Source organism: Crocodylus porosus, unplaced genomic scaffold (assembly GCF_001723895.1).
Source record: "Crocodylus porosus isolate Cpor-Errol unplaced genomic scaffold, CroPor_comp1, whole genome shotgun sequence".
Lineage (NCBI taxonomy): Eukaryota > Metazoa > Chordata > Crocodylia > Crocodylidae > Crocodylus > Crocodylus porosus.
The window spans coordinates 55,897,319-55,923,941 of NW_017728906.1; the positions used below are offsets into that span (position 1 = coordinate 55,897,319).

The 26,623-nt window shown below is 40.8% G+C and overlaps 1 protein-coding gene and 1 long non-coding RNA gene across 3 annotated transcripts in view; one reads left to right on the forward strand and one right to left on the reverse strand.

The window, feature by feature from the left end:
• Window positions 1-18,964, reverse strand: part of IL1RAPL1 (interleukin 1 receptor accessory protein like 1) — a 1,334,031-nt gene extending 1,315,067 nt beyond the window's left edge. For both annotated transcript variants that reach the window (XM_019529151.1, XM_019529150.1), the window contains exon 1: window positions 18,753-18,964. The gene's annotated coding sequence lies outside the window, so the exon portion shown is untranslated. The remainder of the gene's footprint in view (window positions 1-18,752) is intronic.
• A 70-nt stretch (window positions 18,965-19,034) lies between these two features.
• Window positions 19,035-20,181, forward strand: LOC109305950. The gene is made up of 2 exons (XR_002099780.1): window positions 19,035-19,096; window positions 19,763-20,181. It is a non-coding gene; the product is annotated as an uncharacterized LOC109305950 (long non-coding RNA).
• Window positions 20,182-26,623: the final 6,442 nt, after the last annotated feature.

Below are 26,623 nucleotides of genomic sequence, written 5' to 3' on the forward strand. Positions count from 1 at the left end.
TGCAATTGTCCCATTTCTAGACTTGTAGAGTCATATGGTATCAGAACTTGCCCACCTCTCAACCAGGCTGAAAAATGGTCCTTCCTTTTGAGGCTTAGGTAGGAGGGTATATATTCTGAAATGTGGAAGAAAGGAAGGAAACAGTTCTTGTTATGCTTTGAGCATGCATCTATCTACTTGCTTGCTTGTTACCACAAAAAAAGTATGACCATTCTTCAAATATAAAAAACCTGGCTTCAAAAAATATTCCATGCATGAATTATGCTGATTCATATTTAAACAATAACAAAAAAGAATAATTTTCAAATAATAAAAAAATCCTGAAAATTCAAGAGGTTTTGAATCAAAGTTTCTTCACTTTATTACCATTGTAAAAAACATCCATCATTCAGAGACGTCCCTCCACAAATTCCTTTCAGTAAGTCCTGTCTGGTCTGGGAACAGTTGTAGAGAGCAATTCATAGGTCAAGGCATCTGTCACTAACAGACACTATGATATATGGGCTATACTCCAAATCCAATTAATTATTTGTGGTTGATATAGGTAATAGTGTTGATGTACAGTAGTTAGACTTCAGTACAACATTGGACTTGATGCATGGCATTTTGATTTTTAAGAAACTAAAATGTTTTAAAATCAAAGTGGACCATATTTAATGCATGAAGGGCGCATCTATACATCACCCTACAGCAACGTGCATCCCCCTACGGCACGTGTGTCTACACATGATCTCCACTTATGTTACTGTAGTGGCATACTCCCCAGGTATAGTCTGCTGCTATGGCAACATAGTGGCAAAATCTATCTGTGTGCCATGCACACAGTGCAGTAACCGCCTATACTGCACCATGCTTTAGTATTTCCTTTTGGAAGTACAGTGGCAATGTGTAGACACACCCTAAATGACTAACAGATCTCAAACTGTAATTGTAGGTGGGGAATCATTATTAAGCAAGGATGACCCAGAGGGAAAAAAAAAACAGAAAATCATGACTGGTAGACTGAAGATTCCATAAAGGTTAAACATGGAGAGGTGGTAAATAACAACAGGTCATTGATAAAGAGTAAGATGGATCACTAGGTAAGCTGGAACTAAGCAAATAGTATTTAAGTGCAGCCAGATGTAGTTATAGAGCTAATAGAAAGAACACAGGCATATTTTTAGGGAAACCAACTCTAACAAGAGAGTATTTGGCACTAGGGTAGCCATTTAAAGCTTGATACAGATATTCCAAAACCCCAAAGCAGAATCGACCCTAAGTTATGAGGTTTTCTGTAAGCAACATAGTTTAGACCAGTAGCAAACAGAACATACATTTGGCCTTTGGTGGGGGGTACAAATCCTAGATTGGGTTCTGCCATTTTTAAACTGGTCTGTGTGTGTTGAATTTCTGTTTTGCTATGGGTATAGACCATTTTCTGATAACTTATACCAGTAAAAGTGCAGTGCCTATACCTGGCCTAAAAAAAATACTGTTCCCAGTTCTCGTATCCACAAATCAAAAAAAGATAAATGGAGAGGGTGCAGGGCAGAGTCCCAGGAATGCTTAAAGAATTGGAAAACATGCCCTGTAGGCCATGGCTATATGGCCTCCTTACTGATCCTGTGACTGCCATCATGTAATGAAATGTTGTACACTTGCTTCTGCTCCAGAGCACAGGAGACCAGCACTAAGGCAGTGCAAACAATTCAGGACAGGCTCCAAACATTTCAGAATGGCCCTGGTTGTATGTCCTATAGCCACTCTCAGTTCTTTCTCCTGAGAGACCCTAGGAAATGAATTTGAATGGTGCAGGTCCCTAGATCTTCCCTGAGCCAACCAGACTGCACCCAAGCTACATAATGTTCTTTTCAAGGGCAGTCCCTGGTTTAGCATAGAGACCATCTAGATATGGCTCTAATAAGAGATTCAAGTGTTTCAATCATTTTGACTTCTCTATGGAAAAAAAAAGAAAAAAAAAGATTTCTTGGTGATTTGTTCCCAGTCCATAAGCACCGATATGGGAAATGTAATAACCGAAGGCTCTTCAGTTTACCAGGAAAATATGTATCAAGTTCCAGAGACTGCAGGTTGATGACAAATTCATATGAGAAATAATGTATGCATTTTGAACAGGGAGGATTGAAACAACTTATCAGGGATTGTGGTAGTTTCTGCAATTTTTAAGCCAAGATTGGTTGACAGGAACACTTGGTTTTGTTTTCAGTAAAAGTTAGGGATAGAGACTGTCTTTTTGCTCTGTTTCTCTATACTTTTTGTTCCGTTAATGAGGTCCTGGTCCATAACTGGGACCCTTAGGTGCTACCACAACAACAACAATTCTGAGATGAAAGGCAAAACTTCATATCTCCACCTTTGCCTTTCCCATCTTACCACCCTTATCTCTACCCACAAAGCTTTGTAAACACAATTTTGCCAACACAGAGCAAGTTAGTAGATGTTGACAATACTGCTAGGATATGTAGTCAGTTTAGATATAACATTATAGCATTTCCAGGAAAGAGGAAAAACTCTTAGTGAAAAAGTCCAGCTCTGTCTTTTTTTTTTAAAACAATGCCTTTTTAAACTGTGGAAGTACCCCATGCATTTAGAGAGAGAAATAGTGTTGTAGTGAGCTTCCTCATTGAAGTAGACTTGTTTTGCAAAAGCATTCTTGCTGGCCAAATTGTAGAGAAGAATGTAGAAACATGAAGTTCTGTTGTTTATTCTTAAAGATTAAATACGGAGCCAAGAGTTCTTATTTCATATAACTGGCACCACAAAGGGATCTGAGAGTGAGGCTGGTTTGCATTCCCAGCACTGAAGCTGGCAGCAGCTCTGAGACTGTGGAAGTAGCACACTCACTCCTAATGATGGAGGTGAAGCAGACAGGTGAAAGGTGAGCTTTGCTGTGCTCTGCATTAACCTGCCTACCCAGTTTGGCAAGGGTGTTGATGGGGGTAAGTATTCTGAAGCTTTTAGGATGGAAGCCTTGTATAAATAGCACATTCAAACAGACTCAGCACCACTAAAACCTCTAAAGAAATATATAAAAATCTAGAATATATGGCAAAAGACTGGGCTAGTTTATTCTGAAACAGATGTTCTGTACATAAATGTGATTTTTATTTTAATGAGTTTAGCTCCAGTTCCTCTTACCCTTGCCTATTTCACATTTTTATGGTACATTTTGTAAAAAAGCAGTCACATGGCTCAGTGGATATACGCTGTATATCTACTTCTGACTGTACACTTACACTGGAATTCCTTAACTGGCACATTCACCAGGTTACAGGCTTGTAAATGGTATTCAGGTGCTTTTAAAACACTTCAGATTAGCTAATCTGATTTAGTGTCAGCTTCAGAGGTACAAATGATGACAGTCTAAATTGCACAGATGAAGTTGGACAGGTCTGACATATGCCATCACCTGTGTACAATGCTCCTCCGCTGTCTACATTGGACTGAAAGGGCAATCCCTGTGTGTAAGAATGAATGAACATCGATCTGTCATCAATATCAGCAAGACATACAAGCCTGTGGCAGAACAGTTTAACCTCCCTGGACACTCCATCACTGACCTCAGAGTGGTTCTTCATAAGGGTGTGATTACAGGTTAACTTTAAAACATTTTAAATCTGTGGAACATTATGCTGTCATAAAGTTAGAACAGTTTCATCATAGGTAGCATCACAGGTTAAAACTTAATGCCATCTCAGAACTGCACGACTGTGACTTGCCACTGGCAAGCAGGGGTGTACACAGGAGCCAGGAGTCTATCCCTCCTCTGGAGCAGGATAGGAGCAGGGAGGGTGGCATATATCTCTAAGGTGAACCCTGGGGGCTATGGCTTCCCTCACACCCTGGGGACTATGGCTTCCTTCACTCCATAACCAGCAGAAACCAGCCAAACCCAAGGGTTGGAGGGGAAAGGTCTTGAAAAACAAAACTGGTTGATTTGAATGGGCAGGGGGGCAAAGTCAAGACAAAGGAGTGCAGAAAAGAAACAATAAAGCGATAAAGCACCAAAATCTTGCATGTGGTTTGTTGGATTGGGATTGGTCTTGGGGGGAGCTGGGTTAAGACTCATACCAGGGCAGAGCTCAGACCCAGAAGGCTTGCTGCAGGCCACATCATGGGAGAGCAGAGACCAAGTTTGCAGCCCTACTGGTGGTTTCCATTCTCAGACTCATTCTCTTCATGGAAGTAGGTAGTAGGATTTCTGTTTCTGTTTACATAGGAATTTTATAGCAAGCAGCAAACTGGTAAGCACTTCAGTGCCCACAGTAGTCAGTGTGCACCTCTCCCCATGTCCCCATGGGCAGTAGAGTTCAGGTGGTTTGAAAGCACATCCACAGAGCAAAGAGCAGAAAAGGCTGATAATGGTGCAATCTGGGATGCTGGAGGTATGAATATAGAGTATTTAATCTCCCTGACTAAACAATAACATGTAACAATCTGGGTAAAATGAATCAAAGATAACTCTCATCTGTTAATCGCAGTCCTGGGGAAGCTCTTTGAGAAAATTATCCAGGTGCACATATGAGAGTGGCAATCAGGGGAATATATGCTTAGGGGCAACCAACATGGGTTCATCAGAGGCAGATCCTGTCAGACCAACCTGGTGGCCTTCTATGACCAGGTCATAAAATCCTTGGATGCAGGTGTCGCAGTGGGCGTAGTCTTTCTGGACTTTAGGAGGGCCTTCAACATGGTCTCTCACGCCATTCTCATTAAAAAGATTGTGGTGTTGATGCCTACACAGTCAGATGGGTTGCCAATTGGCTGGAGGGCCACACCCAGAGAGTGGTGGTGGACGGGTCATTTTTGACCTGGAGGGATGTGGGCAGTCAGGTCCCCCAGAGCTCAGTCCTCGGGCCCTCACTGTTCAACATCTTCATCAGCGACTTGGACGAGGGGGTGAAAAGCACCTTGTTCAAATTCACTGATGACACTAGGATGTGGAGGGGAAGTGGGCATGCTAGAAGGGAGGGACACGCTGCAATTGGATCCAGACAGGTTACAAGGGTGGGCAGATGAGAATAAGATGGGATTCAACACTGAAAAGTGCAGGGTACTGCATCTAGGGAGAAAGAACCAGCAGCATACCTACACGCTGGGGAACTCCCCTCTCGTCAGCACAGAGGCAGAAAAGGATCCTGGAGTCATTATAGACTCCAAGATGAACATGGGCCACCAATGTGGGGACACAGTCAGGAAGGCTAATTGCACCTTGTCATGCATCCACAAATGCAGGTCCAAGGAAGTGATCTTCCCCCTCTATGTGACACTGGTCAGGCCACAGCTGGAGTACTGTGTCCAGTTCTGGGCATTGCACTTCAGGAGGGATGTAGACAACATGGAGAGGGTCCAGAGGAGGGCCACTCGTATGATCAGGGGTCAGCACAGCAGGCCCTACAAGGAGAGGCTATAAGACTTGAACCTGTTCAGCCTCCACAAGAGAACGCTGAGGGGGGATCTGGTGGCTGTCTACAAACTGGCCAAGGGAGACCAGCAGGCAATGGGGGAGTCCCTATTCCCCAAGCCCTACTGGGAGTAATAAGGAATAACGGTGATAAGTTGACTGAGAGTGGATTTAGGCTAGACATCAGGAGGTGCTACTTCACAGTCAGGGTGGCTAGGATCTGGAACCAACTTCCAAGGGAAGTGGTGCTCGCTCCTACCCTGGGGGTCTTCAAAAGGAGGCTAGATAGACACCTTGCCGGGGTTGTTTGACCACAGCATTCTTTTCTGCCTATGGCAGGGGGTCAGACATGATGATCTGTTCAGTTCCCTTCCGACCCTACCGACTATGAAACTGAAGTGGTATAACTTTAAACTGTGTAAAGTGGACTTAACACCCTTAAATACTCCCATTTTAAGTGTGTTTATGGCAGTTTAAAGGCAACCTGTAACACATCCTCAGTCAATAAAACTTTGAAAACAAACTTGAACAGGAAATCCTGGAACAAAAAAAATCATCCACAGACTACAGATTCTTATCGCATTACCTAGATCACATTTTATAAATCTTACATTAACCGCTTTTTCTCTCTTCTACTTACCTTGCCTCTCTTAGCAGTGCCCCCACATTTTTCTGCCCCCCTTCCCTACCCTTTGTATTGTAAATCACTGCTTTCAATTTATAAGCTCTGCTTCCTGCAGTCCTTTCACAGCATCTGATAAAAGACAGACTTCTGTTTATGAAAGTTAATGCTATACACCTCTGATTTAAGGTGCATACAAGTGTTATATTTAGAGTGGCCTAACCAATCTTAAGGCAATCTAAACAGCTGCTTGTACAAGTGTTCACAGGGCTTAGGTTACCCTAAAAATGGCATACCCGATATAAAGGTAGTTCTTGTCAGACAAGTACCAACTTTAGATCAGCATAGGTTAACCCGACTTAGGGTCCCCAGCACAGCCCTGGAGCACTCTTCATAGCCCTAGGGCAGTGCTGTTTCTATTCCCCCCAGACCTGACTAAGCTATTTTTTCCTTTCTAACCAGCTCACCCTTAATCTAGTCAGCCCTCTCCTCAGATCTGCTACCACCACTACAGACTTACTTCCTTCAGCTGCCTATACAATGCCTATATGTAGCAGAATCTGACTCACTTTGAGCCGCTTAACCTGAACCAGGTCTTCTGCAGAGTTGCTCACACCCATAATTACTCTATAAAGATGTAAATCTATCCTGCCGTCTGCAGGTCTGACGCAGAGGAAGAAGCATGAGTTATGAGAGGGAGAACAAAGAAGTTGTGGGTCATTAATGAAAGGCTAGAACAGTGGTGCTTAACTGCTGCAATGTAGGCCAAATTTAGCCTGTGGGTCAATATCACAGGGCTCCCCTCAGGTCCAGAAATTTGGCACTGGGGGAACAGTGGCAGCCTTAATTGCTGCCAAGGTGATGGAAATTATGCTGACACTGCTCCCACTGCCATTTTCTAGACCATGGGGACACCAAATTGTGTTGGTACACAGGGCCAATCTATGGCCAGAACTGGTACTTAGGACTAGGGCTGGTGCTCCAGGTCACTCTGCAGCCAGATTTGGTGCACAGAGCCAGGTTGGTGTGCCACAGATTGCACCTGTGAACTGACCTTGTGCACTGACCCCACGCTGGATCAGGCCCATGGATCCAATCTGCAGACCAGCCCCATGCCACCTATCCAGTCCATGAGGCTGAAAGTTTGAGCACCATTGGGTTGGCTAGAGCAAATGTGCATAGGAACAAGCTTAACTGTTTTGCTAACACTTATTGTACCACAACCATCATGCCATATGCACTTCCAGCACTCAATAAGTAACAGCATCCCATGTGATTTTGTTCTGTAGCACAGATGCTGGTGTTGAAAGCCAGAAGTGAAGCAGTTAATGAAAAATTTACATTTAAAACAATCAGTTTACAATAATTAGGAGGCACCATCTGTATAACAAAAATCTTTAATAAGAATTGCAGAAACCTTGTCACTATTAACTCTTAGCTCTAAGAAAGAATAATACATGTCTACTGTTCCACTAACTGAATGAGAGTATATATTCAGCGACTCTATTCTCCTTTGATTAGACAGGAGGTCTGTTTCTTTTCTGTGCTCCCTCCCTTCAGTCCTTAGAATACACACTGATTGGGGTGGACAGGGAGGAAAGGCAAGGGTTTGGGGGGCAATATCTTTTATTGGATCAAATAGTTGGGAGACTGAATGTAAATGGGAGGGAAGAGCAGCTCTGGGTACTGGAATAAATGGAAAGAAATAAAGATAGGAATATTTAAAAAAACAAATGGACTTACCTTGGGGTTCTTTTAAAAAGGATGCATGCCTAGCTGCACACCAAATATTTTACCTTTCCATCATAACTTTTTACTCATTGCACCCCCTTTTTTTTTTCAATTTTGAAACACAGAAGTGTAGTCCTTCAAATAAATCAAGGGTCCTTTAAGGTTAGGACCACACCTCAACCAACTTTTTTTTCTTCTTTTGCAGCCCTATATACATTCTGAAAGTTGCACTGTGCTTTCATTTCAATACAAAAATGAAGATTCTTCTTTTTTCTGTTCAGAAGATACTTACAATGTAATGGAAAAGTACAAGACAATCTTATAGAAAACAGTCTGCAGGTAAACAATGGTAAGATCAAAGTAAAAAATTCAGCCCTACTCACTCATTCACCACCATGATGTATAAACTTGCAAGCTTATTGGACACTATCTGAACAGTGATTTTTAGAAGCAGAAACACCTTTTATTCTTTAAAATCATCATAGAAACAAGATTTAAACTTCTGGCAGTGCGATTTTAAATTTGTAGTTAAAAATCACATGCACACACATATCAAGGAATGCAGAACTATGGTTCCAGGACTTAGAATTAAGATTGTATATATACCAGATACACATTATTTCTGTTCTTGGTGGGGGTGTTTTTTTGGTAACAGGTAGTCTGGTAGATTAGTATAAAGAAAGATTACTATGGACACCAAATCTGTGTTTCGCTACTGCTATGACCTCATCTTTTATATTCTTGCTCTAGCCTTTAAGTCAAGTTTTATTATGAAATAAATTGGTGTAACATCAATATGAAATAAACTGGATTAACTCACTCAACTTCTAATGAAGTTGAAGTGAAATGATACCAGACTGGTGCAGCTGTTATTAGTATCAGGATCTGGCTCAATGTGATTAGCTAGTTTTTCCTTTACAGTTAAATGTGAGATATGAAAGGTAAGAAGACCTAATGGATTTTTTTCCTCCAACTTTAGCATCTATGGGCATCTTTACATGTGCTCTGGATTGGAGGGGGGAGCACTTTGATTAAAGTGGCTTTTTAATTAAAGCACCTGCAGCGTCACATGTATTCAGCGTTCTGCTCTTGAAAATGGCAGCAGAGGTGCTTTAATGAAAGTTCATTTGATGAGCTTTAGTTAAAGCACTCCCACTACCATTTTGAAGCATGGGGATGCTGAATACACATGATATGGAGGCTGCTGAAGTGTGCTCATTAGCATGCGTCAGCAGACCCAGTTAATTGAGACTCAATTAATCAAGTCTGCACTGATGTGTGCTGATTATCATGCGTCAGAGCAGACATCCTGCACATGTATAGGTGCCTTATGGTTCTATAGTATCAAGTTATGCAAACATATCTGCATGCACATATAAATTGTTTGAAAAACATCCAAATAAGCACAAGATTAAAGCCCAAAGGATTTGTTTTGTAATCTGACACTCAAGATGGTTGGCAAGCCTTATTTACACTTTTCCTGATATAATTTTAAAAATATCATTTAAGAACAAAAGCAGGCTGCAGCCATGAAATAGAATCCTTTGATTGCATTACCGTGGCAATATGACTTCTTTGCTTTCTGACAACAGGTTTTGCTATGTTAATTAAATAAGTAATGTACCTGCAATCTTTATTCATTAAAATTAATGTAATAATACCTAAATTGAAGATTGGTATTGGGCTTAGTCTGGCAAGCGGAATAGAGTAGCTTCACTATAGTTACTCTAGGCTTGCTCTGATGCAATGCAGAGCTGTATCATGATTTTCCAAGAGAAATGGGTTTACCCTTGCTTCACTTGGTATTATTCCCAATCCTTGAGCACTAATATGTTAGAAGCAGACACAAATGTCCAATATTAAACAAAACTACAGAGTGCTGCTCACCACAAATTCAAAGTCTTGGGGGAATAGGTCACTCCAGGCTTGGGAGCTCTCTAGGACTTGCCTATTAGGTATGCATCTAGCTTGCCTTGCTTCTTTGTGCTGACTGAGTTTATCCGATTACTACAGTCGGGTGTGACAGAGGGACTGCTTCTGGCATCATCACTGAGCTCTGTGACTTGGCTTTGCACTGAAGCCATCATCTAGAATTAGCACAAAGGGGTGACAGTCAGCATGGCAGAAGCATGGGGAAGGCCTATCATTATTAGTATTCAAACTTTTTTTTTAATGAGTTAGGTTTCATACATACAAAATGAAATCTGCCAACCTCTAGAATTATCTCCCAAAGAAATCAGGGCAGTCCTGCTTCTCTTTGCACTTTTCAAAAACTAATCTTGACAAAGACAATACCAGTAACTCTGCAGTAAGTAACAATTCTACAGACATAGCTGACCAACCTAATGTACTCAATGACCTACAAAGTATTTGCTGATTCTAGATTTTTTGATTCTGGAGTCTCATCTACTACACAGTTAAGTCAGTGATAGACTTTCCATCAACTTTATGGAACACTGGATTGGGCCCTTAATGAATTAGGACATATGTATGCTGGAATCTATAACAGAAATGGAAAACTGAGAAGAACCTTTTTATTACTATGCATGATTCTGCTATGATGGAATTTGTTAGAAAGTGGAAACTGTTTTTTCCTTTTCTATTTAAGAAAACAAAACTTGATGTAATCAACATTTTCAAAAGCACATCTAATTTATTAACATTATTGTTTTTGCCAGAAACTAGTTCCATTATGAAGGGAGAGGAGGAAAAAATAAAAGAAGCTTTTTACCTAGTCACATTATATACGCACACAGTAAGAGACAGGTCTTCCCAAAGTTTACCATCAAAACAAAAAAACCGAGCAGCTAAATGGCAGAAAAAGAATATTATTGTTACCTTCCTTTGTACAGATGGAGAACAAGCTATAGAAAAGGTGACCAGCTTCTTTATCATTATACAAGAAATTTTCAGCAGCAATGGGATTTAAAACTAGGCCTTCCGGTTCTTTTGTAGTGACTTCAAGAGCTCTAGCATTTCCAGCAGTAACCAAACTGAATGCAATATTCTAGTATTTTACTGCACTTTTATTTGGGGGCTTTTTTGGTCTTTCTTTTGGATAACTGCAACTTGTATGTTTGCTATAGTAACAGTCTTATTTTGAGTTACACCATATATATGTATATGTATTCTATTCTATTCAAAACAATTCAAAATAAATTTCAGGCAATGAACAAAACTCTGAGTTACCTTGGCTAATCTGAAAGCTTGGTTCCTAAACACCGTTAAAATACCATGAATCAGGGAACGTGCCAATTAAGAAATGTCCATTGACACTGGACAGGCAGAAGTAGATGCACGGTCTATGTGGACTGAGCCATGTGACTGTCCTTTAAGAGAATCTGCATTATAAAATGCTAAAGGGGAATATTAATCCAACGTAAAGATAAATACATTTGTTGATTTTTTTTCAGAATAAGTTAGATCAGTCTTTAAACTAATGGTATACGTTTTTCTTCCTGTATTTTGATAGGGTTTTATACTGTGCTCATCACTATGGTATCTGAAAGTACCATCAATAGCCTACGTTTATGAGACTTCTTCTTGAATCAAAGCGTTTCCCTTTATGGAGGGGAAAACAGTGAGATTTGTGCATTGCTTAATAATGGATATTGATGGAGCTGAATAATAGCATAGTATCAACAGCATAGTAAAGGTTTATCAATGTCTATTAAAGTTTACAAGACCTCCCTTTCTTAATCAATGTTAACATATTAAAAATATTTTAGTAGCATTAACTTTTCACAGAAACTAACAAAAATAAAAAAAAAACCAAGGAAGTTAAAGCTATGTAAAGCTCTAGGGCTTAATCCAAACCTCACTGAATTCAGTGGGCATCTATCCACTGATTTCAAAGGGCTTTGGATCAGGATTTTAGTAGAGGAGACTTAAAGAGGTTGCTCGGTCAGCACCAATAAAGCCTTTATTAAACAATTATTCAGCTGCCAAGCTTATAAAACAAATAAGTCATGAAGTCATGAAGAATAGTGACTTACAGTGGCTGTAAGAATTGTCATGCCACTGTTCATCTAGCTAGATACCCTGTCTTGAATAATGAATGCTGTTAGATATTGCAGAAGAAGCTCAATGATAGGTATTTATGAAATAGAAGGGGCTGTTTTTAAAGAACCTGAAAGATTTAAGAGCACAAGGCACTAGCTGTAAATATTGTATAGGACAATAACATAGGTGGTTAGCAGTTGGGTTAGGGCCTTAGCGCATCAGCAGTGAAATCCTATATATTACAATAACTAAGGTAACATCATAGGATAGTCTTCTTACCCATGTACATATCTAATCATTTTTAATCCTACTAACCTCTTCATTTCAGTAATATTTTGTCAATGAGATCCAAAGCTTATATATCAATGATGTAAAAAAAATATTTCTTTTTATCAGTTTTAAATCTGTTGCAATTTAATTTCACTGGGTCTCTTCTGAGAAATGATAAGTAGAAGAACCCATCTGACCTTCCCAATGGCTTTCAATATTTCATGTATCATTTTTATGTCACCTCTTGCTCATTTCTTCTATGTGCTATAAACATGTAACTTGGACTGCTTTGATCCCAAAACTTCAGTATGAAGGACAAGTCCTAACAGCCAGTGATAGCCTCAAGAGGTTGAAACTGCAGCCAAGGATTATCCAAGATGATACACTATTTCCTTCAAATGTGTTAGCTCCATTCACAGAAGATCTATTATGGAAGGAGGATCCTTTGTACAGGAATGATATTTCTGAAGCAAGATCTACCAGTTCTACAGCCATATTCACTAGAAGGGCACTCTAGAGTGACCACATACCACTGAAGGATCTTGCTGAAGGACTCTTGTATGTTCAGGAGGGAAAAAAAAAGAGGCTAAGCATACCTATTCTCAGCCTAGAGCACTTAAGTAAGAAATACAGGCAGTCAGCAACACCTTATCTTACTGATTTGACTCAAAAGCCTTTTCACGTATATCCTAATACTATACGTTCTTGTGACTTCATTTTTCTTAATGCAGGCAATGATGAACTAGCTAAACCTTTGTCTCGGTCCAAGTTTACGGACATTTTTACTGGCAGTCAAGCACATATTATAAAGAGATCTTAATATGTAGAATTTAGAAATAGATTCTGCACAATAGGTAGGAAAAATTGTATGCAAAAAACAGCCTCATTGGAATTTAGTATAGTTTTGCTGGATTCTGAAACTTGGTGCTGTGTTTGAGTAAATGTTGCTTTTGATCTATTTTTATTTAAAGTAACAAAATGGCACCACACATTTCCTTCCACTCTTCCTTATTTATTATTTTACTGAAGTGCTAGTGTGACTTCCCCAATGAAATGAAGGAATGGGGTCTCATATTACCAGGAAAAAATATCACATACCTACATCATATTATGCACACACACAATAAAAAGATGGCCCTTGTTCTGAAGGATTAAGCCCCAATTCTTAAAGCTAGTTAGGCAGTAGGATTTAGGCCTTAACACTTTTGATAATCTAGGATTAACTATCCCAATATATATAAGGAAAGACAAAAGGTGCATAGAAAAGGCAAAAGAGAAACAGAAGATAGGCACACTCTTGATCAACTTTTCACGCAGCCCTGAACCTGAGCTCCTAGACCTGTTCTGTTTCCCCCCATATCTCCTTGCTTCTTTGAACATAGTACTTCCAGAAGAACTACCACCTTCTTGAAAATCCTGTTAAAAGGAAAATGTATGTAATGGCAAATGGTGACATGGGAGGCTTTTATGGCCTCCCAAGTTTTACATACTTACTGGTCGTGTCTCACAAGATGCTGACTGAGCAGTTGCCCGATACTACTGCATAGTGTCACATGGCAAAAACTGTGACATGACACTACTATGTAGTAATATTAAGCTACTAATACAGTAGTGTCACAAAAAAGCCATTTGTTGGTGCTACTGCACCTAACTTGGGTTACTGTGCAATCATTTAGTACTTAAACAAGTACTCTGTAGTGACAACTGTGCAGTCAGTGTCCTGTGTTGATGCAGCCACTGTGTAGACCAGTGGTCTCAACTTCTTTGGACTTGAGATGCCCCTCATGGGACTGGAGGCCCCTCTCTATAAACATCTATGAATTGAGGGACACCAAACTTCAAAAACTAATCTATACATTATGATGTTTACCTCCTAGTAGGGGTGGAGGATCCTCCAGACACAAGCCTGAGCCAACTCTTTTCTGCCGAGTTTATCTGCTTATCTCCTCATATCTTGTAGCACCTTTGAAAGGCTCTGGTGGCACCATGATTGAAAATCGCTTGTCTAAACTACAGACCGCTTAGTTATTTTTTAGAACCTCTATCAGACTTTAATCATCATATAAGGATAATCTCTAAGCATAAGAATAATACTATAATAATTTCCAGTTCCTATGAGAAGGTCCAAACTTCATTCTACACACGTACACATGCTCTTCTCCATTCTCCCCCACCCCACACGCCCAAATCTACTAAGGGAATCACTGTAATTGACAGTAGGATCATTAAAGATAATTTTGTGAAGCTCTCATTGACATGAATTGTCTGTGTACAGGAAACAATAAAATGTAGATTCATATCCCAGCTTGTTATACTTTGTTATTGCTACGTACAGAATGTCCTGCATAACTTCAGAAAGTGAATTAAGTGCTTCTGCAATTCCTAGTATAATGAGACAAGTAAAAAATGGAACACCAATATTACTTTTCGTTTTCTTTCTCCAATATGTGCCATTCTGGCAAATAAAAGTATGTTTCCACTTCTGCAACAGGAAAGATGCTCTGCAACACTACGGTACAAGAATATATGAAGTTAGAACCCTTTCACAAAAAGAAAAAAAATCTTTATATAAAACTGATGTTCAGTTTGAGCTATCATTACTGACACGTCAGTAATACATATGACTTTGTTTTAAGAAAAGCAAAACAGTCTACATTAAAGCATAAGAAAAATGATGCAATGAATTGTAATAATCCATTTGCAGTCTCTCCATATATTTACATTTTCAAATAAAACAAATATAGACTTGAACTGATGGTACAGAGTGGCTGATTTGGTGCTACTCTAGAAGTATCTGGAAATACTCTTAAAATATGGATTACCATCCAACAGGCTGTAATGGTATTTCAAAGCTGCCTTTGGCCTATGTTGTAAATCCTTCTTTTTTCATGGGCCCCTCATACAATGTATGGAAACACGACAGAGGTTTGTAATAGAAATGCTGATACAACCATGTCTATAGCTCTACGAATGGTGCCGCTGTAATTATATTTTATAACTTGAGCACCACTAGATAAGTTGCTAGTTTTTAATCATATTAATCAGTGCTTGAATGTTTCAATTGCCATAAATTATAAAAGTAGTCTGCACTATAAAAATAAGAAGATTGCCAAGCACTAAAGATCATATCTTGTTGTGAAACATAAAAGTATATCCAAACATTTCATTGTAAAACAGAACAAACTATACTGAAATGGAAACCTTCACTAATTCTCCAATTTTTGTTTTGTTTCTGTTACAAACCATGGTGTTAATAATCACACTGTTTACTTCATATACATTATAGAAATATCCCTGAATAATATACAGGTTTCATTTGAATCTGACCTGTAATATTGGATTTTTGCCTATTAGCAGTAAATCAAGTCTGCTGCATGTCAAGGAAACCAAAATCAGGAGCGTTCTTATTCAAAGGAAGGTACTACAGTTATTCTGTATGCACTGCTATTTTCTTTAAAGGCTGGCTTCCAACTGTCACCATGAAGTAAGTAGCAAAATTACCACTGATTTCAGTGGGAGTGGAATGGGGCCCTGGGTGCAGTTTACATAAATATTTCTCTTCCTATGTGAGAGTTATCTACAATTTAATCTAAGCGAGCAAAGTTTCCCACTGAAACAAGTGGTGTTTGGTGCAGACTGGAGGGATATTACACTTGGGTCTGAAATCTTAGTATTTTATCAAGAAACAGTCCTTAAGGTTTTATTAGAGGGTATTAAAACCAGCCACAGTTTAAACCTGATTGCTTAGAACCCTCTAATACCACAAAGAAATTATTTGCAAGTACTTGCAGGCTATACTAATACATATTTCACAACATAATTTATTCCCATATTATCCATTAGTTATTACTCTCATGTAGTACTGAGCATATAACACATTCTCTAGACAACTGTGTTGCTTTTAAGATATACAGACTAGTTATTTAGTGGAAGTCTCACAAGAGGCCCTGTAAGTAATTAGAGAGGGGTAAAATGTGCATGGGGTACAGGTAATGGAAAAAGTCTGTGCCATGAACATTTCTGAAAATTACAAAAGCTGTACTAGTACATGTGAGCTGCCATAGTGTTATTCTGACCCCTGAAGGATGGAAACAGGAGTTAACTTCATAATCATTTTTTCCAATTACTCAGCATACTGTATGAACCCAAACCTTAAACCACAGTAGCAGAATGTATTTGTGTCCATCTAGCTTTGTCCTGAAGAAATATGAAAATAGTTATGCACTAATGATAAACCAACTTTAAAGTGCTGATTTTTGCAGTGCAGCTGAGCTGAGAGTAATATTCCTTTCTGGTGCTAGGATGTGTGCCTTTGCAAAGTTGCTGTGAGTTGGTTTCTGTATTACAACTGATAAGGAAGAGGACTGCAGAGATTATGTTTATCAAGATATGCCAAATCCCATTCTCCTCTTCCCTCTTCTCAACTGAAAAGTTGTTCAGTTAATTCTTGCTAGCCAGAATCCAGAGTGAGGTGGGAAGTAGTACAGGCAGGTGACAATAAGATGATTCATTGCACCTGGGTTAAGATTTCATCAGGCTTACATTTTCCAGAAAATGCATCCATGAAAAAGAAAGAGGTAATGGGCCTCAATTGTGCATGTTCAAGCTTGTCTGTCTTACAAGAGCCCCTTCCTTTCTGAACAGATAGAAAAAGTGAGTTGTGATTCTACAAGAGATATTAAAATCACCTGAGTTATAATTTTTCTGTCCATGTCACTGGAGAGGCATTTTTCTAGGTCCTTCCTAAAGGAAATCTACAGCCGGTGGGCTACTGTCACACCTTTCTCCCTCGTCTACTTACTTTTGAGATGCATTTTAAAAGTTGTTAATATACTACCATTTTTATGGGATTATTGTCAAAGACATGTTCTTTTGTACATGTAACAGGTAGATTTGGATGTTTTATCTGAAGATACATTTCTCTTGAGGTTTCTGCTGTTGCATACATCTCTTGAATTTATAATCATGCTGCTCTAGTAAAGGCTCCAAGACACTGATTTAGCACACTGGGAGACAGCAGTATCAGTTGAAAGATCTGCAGATATCCCAGTGGAATAATCATCAAGTCTACCTTGAAAATAAAGGAGGACTCCCCAGAATTTTTATGGGGAAGAGGGGCTCTGATTTTAAATTTCAGTGGAGCTTTGCTTCCACTCAGCTGTTGCCATGTACTGAAATCGCAGGTTACACTGTGACCTTGTTGAAGAGAGTTGAGCCAGATCTGTTCAATGGGACCATTGTGCAGTGTTGCAGGAGACGTGATGTTGCTCTCTCCACGGGTGTGGCTGAATTAGCCACTATCCAGCCTAATGCTTTTGTGAAGCCACTGTCCAGGGGGGAAACTCCACTGTGAAACTTGTCTCCTGCAAAAGGCTTAAGGTGTAACAGGAGCAGAGCAAGAGATCGCCCTGACTCTCTCCCCCATCTTCATTCCCAGCTGTCAGGGAATGAAAAGTTAACCCAAATGATTGATGCGCTGTATGATGATGTTATTACACTATCGCCGACTGATGCCACTGATGTAATCAAGTTACATAAGCATGGACTAGGCACAAATACATTCATCTGCCTACAGATCTGCAAACCTTCTCCCATCCGTTACCCACGAATCCCCCAGCAGTACAGAGAGGGGTATATTTTGGCATGCACTATATAACTTTAGCATTGCAGTGCATTGTACAACGTCATCACTATTGATTCCCTCCACCTTCCCCCAGCCCCGCTGCTGAAATGCATTCGTAGAGAAGGATTCACAATTTGCATTGCTTGCATCCGTTTAATTTTTTTTATGTGCTGCTCTTGAGGGTTAGGGTTCCCCCCCACCTTTCTTTCTTCTCCCCCCTCCCACCCCCTCACACCATAATTAAACAGATGAATTGATTTATGATGAACAGCTCCCCAAGTAGCTGCATCTGTGTATGAAATGCTGAAGATCTAATCAGTTTGCCAATCTTCAACTCTCCTGCACGTGGTCTGAGGTTGGAGCAGGTAAGTTATTGGGTGGGAAAAAGCAGTATTTTGGAAAAGCAGATGGGCAATCCATTTTTAGGCTGGTGACATTTCAGATCCCCCCCCCATGCGTTTAAAGTCTAGGATTTTCCCCACCTTCCTCCAGTTTGTCTTGCTCTTGTGGCATTTGCAAGGATAGTTATCATCTCAGCTCGCCAGTGGCATTTAACCCCTTCCCACCCCCAGCCCTGTAAACAGGATTATTAAGGATTACCACCTTAAAGTTTAACAACTTGACCAAGGGGGGTTTCTCTCCCTCCACTGCAGCTATGAAATGCAGCACAAGGCTGCCCAGAGTTGAAAACATGTGTCCTAAGGGATGGATGGGAGCCGATTTCACCTTTAAATAGATTCCATTACTAAGTGCTCCTTTGACTGCCATATATATCCTCTTCGGCCAAAAAAATATTGCATCCAGAAAAAAAGAGACCGCTTGCCCAGAATGCATACATGGTGCTCTCCCAGAACAAGAAGGTTATTTAAAAAAAAAACAAAAAAACCAGAAAGCAAGCAAGAAAACCAGGCTTTGATTTATCACAGGAGGCACTCTCAAAAATACCTACTGCAGTTCTTTCACTCAACTGCCAATAATGGCTAGAGCCCTTCACATCAGTGTAATGCAGCAATCCTGAAAGTACCCAGTGCAATTACAAAGCCGCCAAGTTTAGCAATGCCACCGATGGGCTTGTGCCGAGAGAAAAATGACCTTACCCACAACGGTCTCGCCAAATGCTGCCGAGCTTGGTATCAGTCAGTAAGGTAATTGCTGGGCATCACAATGCGTATGCCGGGGAGCCACGTTTTTTACTCCTCCGGGGTCTGCTAGCAATTCACGGCGCGGACGAGCTGCCCGTTCACAAGTGGCAAGTTCACCATCCGCGCAGGTAATTCCATAGAGCCCTGCCGCCCGCCACGCGCCCGGCCCGCGCCGGCAGCCCCGCCAGCGGCCGCGCGACGAGCCCCAAGTCCGAGGGCGGGAGGCGCGATGGCAGACCTCGGCGCACACGTGAAACCTCCAGATCCAGGCGGCGGCCGCAAGGCAGCAAGAAGCCGAGGTGTATTTCACAAGTATCCTACAATAGCGGATCCGATGGGGTTTTCCTGGTACTGTACTGCTATGTGGAAAGCACACAGCGCTGCTGTTTGAAAGGATGTCTCCTGGGTCCTAGCACTCCCACAGGCACAGGGATGGAAAAAAAAAAATCTCCAAATACAGAAAGGGGGGGGGGGGAAGCAGTTGTCTGCTTGCCCTGAATGATGCTAATCTCCAGTGGAAATGACAAGTGAGCAACAAATAACGGGAGGTCTTGATTAATAACCACAATCCACCCAAAATATCCTAAGGAAGAGAGAGAGCAAGAGAGAGGGAGAGGGAGAGAGAGAAACTGCAATGCATAAATGATTCCAGTGTTTCTACAAGATCGGCTCATTTGATTGAATGCATTCTCTGGTTTGCTGCAAGTCATAAAGAAGATACTGTTACTGCCACCCAATGGATACTTTAGTACTAGCCAATCCATACACTACCACCGTTTTGCAAGCATTAGTTTAGAAAGCTGATTTTTTTTTTTTGGAGGAGGAGAGGGGGAGGGACCTTCAGAGACGGGCTTTGGAAAAAGTCCTAACTAGTAGGGGTCTATCCTTGCAGACAGTGACTTTGTGTCCAGTAAATAAAATGCACGGTCTCGTGCTACCACATGATTTTCTGTTCTTCCTTCTAGGGAGTGGAGGCAGAAGGGAGACAAACCCGGGAAGGATGCTTTGCATACAAGTTACATAGCGATCAGTGCATTTTTTTTCCTCCAGTTTCGGAAGTAAAGTGTTGTTTTAAAAGAGATGATGCATTATCTATTCTTGGATTTTTTTATAAGGCAAACTGTGGGCCTCGCTGTTGCCATGGGATCTTCTTTGTGCCAACTCTCAGAACTGTGTGGGAACAGTTTTATTTCCTTCCCTTCAGGTTTCTTTCTTTTTTCTCTACACCCCCCTCCCTTTTTCTTTTCTTTTTATCCCCCCCCCCATTTTGAAGAGCTGTAACAAATGTAACTGCATTATTGCCAATTAAGACTAACAGCAGCTGCAAGGTGCAGCTAATTAGAAATGTTAATTACTTCACAAAATAAATAGTCGTTTGCAGATGCTTATAGTGTTAAACAAATTCTCTGTAAAATCGAACTTGGTAAAATTCTGCCCCCCCCCCCCTCGATGCACGCATGCAGAGCACATACTATCCATGCCAATTCATTCACCCATTAAAGAGATACATAAAGCCAGTTAAAAACAAAGTGATGCCTGGTATTTAGTAGGTGGGTGAGGGAGTGTGTGGAGGAGGAGTAAAAAAAGGCAGAGGAATTCCATTACTTTTTTAAAGAATTTGAGGCTGAGCATGTGCGCGTGCGCGCGCGCACACACACACACACACACACACACACACTCTATTTATGTCCCAACTTAATCTCATGTTGCTTATACATCCATGCATTTTTATGCATTATTTAATGAATGTTATAGAGATATAGATATAAAGCTTTATATCTCTGTAAGCAATGCTCATTAAATAATATCTAAGCATGCATGGATGCATAATAAACATGAGATTATGATGGGATGTGCATATTCCAGGTTCTTTGTGTTAAAGTGTGTAGAAGAGCATGAGAAATGATTAATTCCCTCACCATCAATTTTTCTGAGTAGATGAGCATGCACCGAAGTATTGGAGTTTATTAAGTATTATGATAAAAGGTTAATGATGGGCAGTATGGGAATTGTAGGCTGCAAGGATCATGGGAGTTGTGGTAAAATTAGCTTGAGCTTAATCTTCTGGTGCAGAATGTCACATGTTCTAATGGATTTGGAAAAAAAGGCAATCTTGAAGTGACTGGAATGCAACAACTAGTAATAAAAGTCATTCTGAGGGGCTGGAAATCAATAATCCTAGTTAACTAGGTGATTAGATACTACTGTGATGGCTGATCATTTTTATAGATAGGTAAGATGGACATGAAAGAAAAGTCATTACCAAAGAAAATCAAGCTGAAAAACAACATTTAGCAGACATCTGAAGTCTGATCAGTAAGTCACAATGTACAACTGGAATGCCGAGAGCACTAGAATCCCTTGTACCAAAGCTGAGGAAATACTGGGCAGAAAATCGGTCCCCTGGTTAAAGCTTTGGACAAGTACTCAGGACATCTTGGTTCAGCTCCTGGATCTGATACAGATTCCTTGTGACAATGCAAGTCACTGAATCACTCTGTTTTCATCCCTCTTCTGTATAATGTGGGATAACATTTTTTTCTAACTCATGTGGGAGCAATTGAGGATAAAAATTCATTAATGTCTGTGAGGTGTTCAGATACCATAGTGACGGGAAATGCATAACAGCCTAGACAGATATCAGTTGGCTGAAAGACTGTCTAGAGGAAGGAAAAAGAAATTTTTGTGGAATGCGAAGAGTGTGGAGCAAAACATTTAGTATCTGATATATTTATTATAGTGGCTACAGATAGACAGAGAAAAGCAATACTGTACTTGAGACTATAGAGTTTGAGGGTAGGCAGATACATAAAATACTCCATGTCTAAATGTAGGTTATTTTTTTTTTCTTATTTACAACTAATACTGTGTAGGTGTATATATGTGCTAACCTCCCTAAGCACCATGCTGAGTCCTCACTTAATCTTGTCCTCTGTTTGAGAGATCCAGAGGGCAAGGAAGGATGTGCAGAATGTGTATTAACATCTTCAGTGTAATATATACCAAATATATAAAATACCAGAAACAGTATGGTTAAGGGGATGAGGGAAAGACCCTAATGGGCTCTTGATGATGAGGAACTTATGTGCATTTTGATATATTACATTCAGTGGAGCTTTCAGCTGGTAGTTGCATCTCTTCTGTATGGGAAACAAAGAACTTCAGTCATCTCCATGGCTCTGTCATACTGTGAGGTTATTATTCCATTGACACCCTGCTTTAGAAAGTGAAAGTTTCCAAAAGGAGCAAAATTAGAGGTGTAACAAGCATGTTTGTGTCCCCCTGTGGGCTGGGGGGAATGTAAGTGTGATTCTGAGAGAGAAGTGCAGGAATCTTACCTATGCTTTGGGAAGTCCAAAACAGTCCCTGCCAGTTACTCCTGGTACCACCATCAATGTGTTCTCTACTGCCCTGGTTTTACTCTTGAAGCTGCAGAAGCAGGGTGTCCTCCACCATGTGCAGCAACTTAAAGAGCAATGCCACAAGAGTGCAGACTTCATAGGATAATTCCTGAAGTCAGTGGGAGTCCTTTAATTGATTGCTGTGGGTCATAGATCATAATCATTATTCAGCTGCCGATCTTCCCTTCTTAACTTGGTACCCCGAGCTAGCGCCCCTTTTGCCCAACCCTACTTACACTACTGAGCAAAATAGCTTGTTCTAAGTGTTGCTTTTAATGCTGTTAAATTTGATCAATATTGGATTAATTAATAATGCAGCATATACTCTTCTATGATGTGTATATATTTTGAGGCAATGTGTCCTTTGAAATCAGGCAGAGGTCCTACCTACTTCTCAGCAGATCTTTCAGTAAAAGAGTATTGTGGAAAGGGACTTGTACAGTCAATGAAAACTTTTTTTAATAATTAATATTTGTAATGAAATGAATGGAAGAGTAGGTAGCTCAGAAGATTGCTAAAATTATATAGCATCTTTCACTTTTACAAGGTTTATTCAAATACAGTTCAATATTATAGCAACCAAAGACTACTACCACCTAGTGGCTATTTGGTGTTCTATAAAACTGCTCTGGTGGTCTCTATATGCTTTCCAGGTCACCATCTCAGTTACCTATTATTAATTTTTTTTAGAACAGTGATTGTCAACCAAGGTGTGAAAGCAGCCTGGAGTCCCTTGAGATCCTTTCAAAGGTGCTGCCAGCTGTTTATACAATGTTACCACTGTTCGGTGTGCAAACATAATTCACAAAATAAATCCAAAGCTTTAAAAAGGATCCAGAGCATCAAAAACATTCTGACCTGTTGTGGTCTTTTTGAGTTCTTTCCAACTGAACAATTCCTCTGTCATATTCCTGTAGTTAAATAAAGAGTGAAAATTAGGAGTTGTCATGTTCCGAGGGGTGCTTTGAGCATAATAAGGGGTGCCTTAAGCCTAAGGATGACTGAACGGCCTTTCAGCCTGGTGCTTTCCTTGGCTCTGCTTATGCTTCATCTTCTGCTTTAGTAAAGATGTTCGTTTCCAAGGTTGCACTCCTAAATGAAGAAATAAAAATCCAGAACTTTCAATATATTCCCCTGTTCCGTAGTTTGATCTTTTACATACAATCAGAACAAATCTAATCCAGTTCTACTACACTTAATAATTCTTTCTTGCATTTTAGATAATCATCAGTTTTTGGAGGGCTGTGTTAAAATCCAGACCTAGGGTAAAAAAGGTGATCATCACTTTCTTGGATTTGGATGGTAAGCATTTGCTATTGGTGAAATTACCGCAATGAATAATTTATGAAAGCACATCTGTGCAGAATAACCCCATTCCTCCCATTCTCTTTCTTTACCTGCTATAAAAAATCTAAATCTTAGACTGAGTTTCTGCAACATGGAGTTTGTGCAGTGCCTGTAAAATTCCTGCTTGAAGTCTTTGGGTGTGGACGCATAACAATTGATGAACTGTTCAAAAAGTCACTTACTGGGAATCTGTGAAAAGTGGGTGAAATGCTCTGGTTCTGACACCACAGGTGGGACTAACCACCCAGCCCAGGATACCTCAGGATACATGGGTGAAAGGGGTTGGGGGAGAATGCTTGCACCCATGCTTTGTGAGTCTTAGGGCATTGGTGGCCTGTGGATGATACTACTGTTTTTCCTTGTTTCCTAAACATGAGTTTTATAAAAACTTGAGTAGCCTGTATATGACTGAAGCCTACAGTGTGTGTGCCTGAGGGAGAGGACCCATGTTTGGACCCATGATTTTTGACTCCCAGGGGGTAGAGGGAATGGCGATGGGCTGAGGTTAAGTAGGGGCAAGGATACAGCTAATATGGTTGTAAAAATACAGCTTTTATTGAACAAGCAGTGCATTGATAAAAAGCTGGCAACAAAAAGAGAAATAAAATGTGGGCATTAGAGTTCTGACTGTGTACCAGGGCAGCCAGTTGCATCAGTCTGCATAAAGGTAGCAAGAAGCAATGCAGTGTGGGATTCCTGGAGGACTGACTAGACTCATATCTTAGAATGTCTGGAGTCCACCACAGAACCCAAATAGAAGTTTGTGTCTGACTGTGTCTTTATGCACCTCTAAAATGTGAATGCATTTGCACTGATTTTCCAAGAACAACTTTGAACTGTTCTGGGCAAATTTAAACTGGTTTAACAGACTCATGCATCTCCTGCTTCAGGTTTAAATCACATGGATACTGTAACACTTAGAACAGTTTACATGTCCTTTAGGCACTATTACAATAGAAGTAAAAATAATGGTCTCATCCTAGGGTGTGGAAAGATGTAACACTTAGAGCCTTTTAATTACACCATAAACCCCAAGAATGTGTCCAGAAGACTGCAGCCATGAGGTATGTAGCACCACAAACATGTCTGTAGCACCATATACCGCACTCAGGTGCTCTCTGTGCTGCAAGGGCATGCTGCCCATGCATGCACTGCTCCAAGTTTCTTTTTTTGTGGGTTTTTTTGACCCCTGGATATGTAGAGGTCAAAAAAACCCATGGGGAAAAAAAAAAAGGAAAGCAGTGCACCAAAGGATAGCGTGTGCCTCTGGAAAGAGGAGCCAGGCCACCCAAAACTGCACTGTGCCTGGCAGCCAGGCTCCATGAGACAGAATTGCTGCTGCTGTATCCCAGGGAGGCCCATAGGACCCCTGGTAAGGGTGCTGGGGCTAACCGACTGCTGGCCCCAGCCTCCCCTCTTACCCCCAGGGTAACTTGCCATGTACCAAACACATGCCCCTGAAGGCTGGGGGGCACAGCAACCACCCGCAGATGGCGGTGGCAGCAAGTGGGGAGCTCCCGCAGGTGGTTGCGGTAGTGCTGGTGGTGAGGAGGGGAAGGGTGGCAAGCAGCAACCACCCATAGGTGATGCTTCTCTCAGGGGGTACACTGCGAATCTTAGGGGGTGCACCCCCTACATGTTGACCATTTACCAGAATTCATGTGGCATGGGCATTCCCCAGGGACAAGTAGCTGTGGCGCAAAGACTGATTTAAACTTCCTGGAACAATTCAAAAGCACACTGGGAAAGTCAAGTACTATTTTGAGCTGATCCTCCTTGACTTGCTTCCATGTTTTATGCTGTCACACAGCATTTCATGTCTAGTGTTTGATTAGTCCTCCAGCATTCCAAACTGCACTACTCCTCACTCCCTAAAACCCATTCAGGGACTGCTCTGGGATTATGCAAATATCCTTTGCCTTCAAAGGCCACACTCCATCATCATCATCAGTCCCTTGATAAGTGGAGGATAGTCTTCCAGTTAATAGGGAAGATATTGGTGAGTCTGTAGATGACTGAAGAGGCTGATCTGGGATCCTCATGTGCATGTTTGGATGTGACAAATAATTCTAGGAGGAAGGAGTAGGTCCTGGTGATATTGGGTCATGGCTTTTCTCTGCATCTCTTTTGTCTGTCTGCCTCCATAGTGAGGAAAGTTTAATCAAAATGGTCAAGGCCTTGTTACATATCATGGCATCATTGTGGATGATGCAGTGCTTGGCTGTCCCGGGTGTTGATATTAATACTGTATTTCTTCAGGTAGGCCTTCAGTTGCCCTTAATTTTTTTTCTTTTGTCCACTTTAACTATTGGTGTCCTGGGAGTATAGGACTTGTTTTGGGAGCCTGGCCACCAGGCATCCTTATGACATATTCTGTCCAATGGAGATGGTACCATATAAATACAATTTCCCAGAAGCAATGGGCAAAAAACACAAGGAAACCCTTCAACCCCTCCTTCCCCTCCCACGCCCCAGTTGAACTTGGCACCCTACTGCCCAGAATCTGTAGTATGGAAGTGAAATTAACAAGGTGGCTTTCCAGAGTAGGGGTTGGAAAAGTCAGGGAATTTTTGGGGTGACTCCAGAGTACCCACCCTCCTGGTACCCATGAGCAGGGAACCACTGAGCACCTACTACCAACACCTGGCAACTCCTCCACTTTAATGCTCTTGCTCCAATTCCTGTCTTCCTCCCCCTCTAGGAGGAATCCTAGGAAAACTCCAGGAACTGACCCTTGAATGGCATGATGGTCTTAGTACCCTACCACCCCCTGATGGCATTTTGACAGCAATACAATCCCTAAAGGTAAGGCTTCTACTTAGAACCCTAAGCAGCATGTTTGGATACTTCTTTCCAAGGACAATTTGTGAACCGGTTTCCAATCAGTGACATTCTTGGAACCGTTCAAATGTTATATCTGTCTGCACCCTACTAGTTTCTATTGATCTGTATATGGGAATGTGAAAAACTTTCAGATGAATGCAACTGGAGTAACAAGAGCAACACTAACATGCACCTTTATTGCCACTATATCATATTTGGTATCTGTCATGTCATAAACATAGTCATTTGACATCA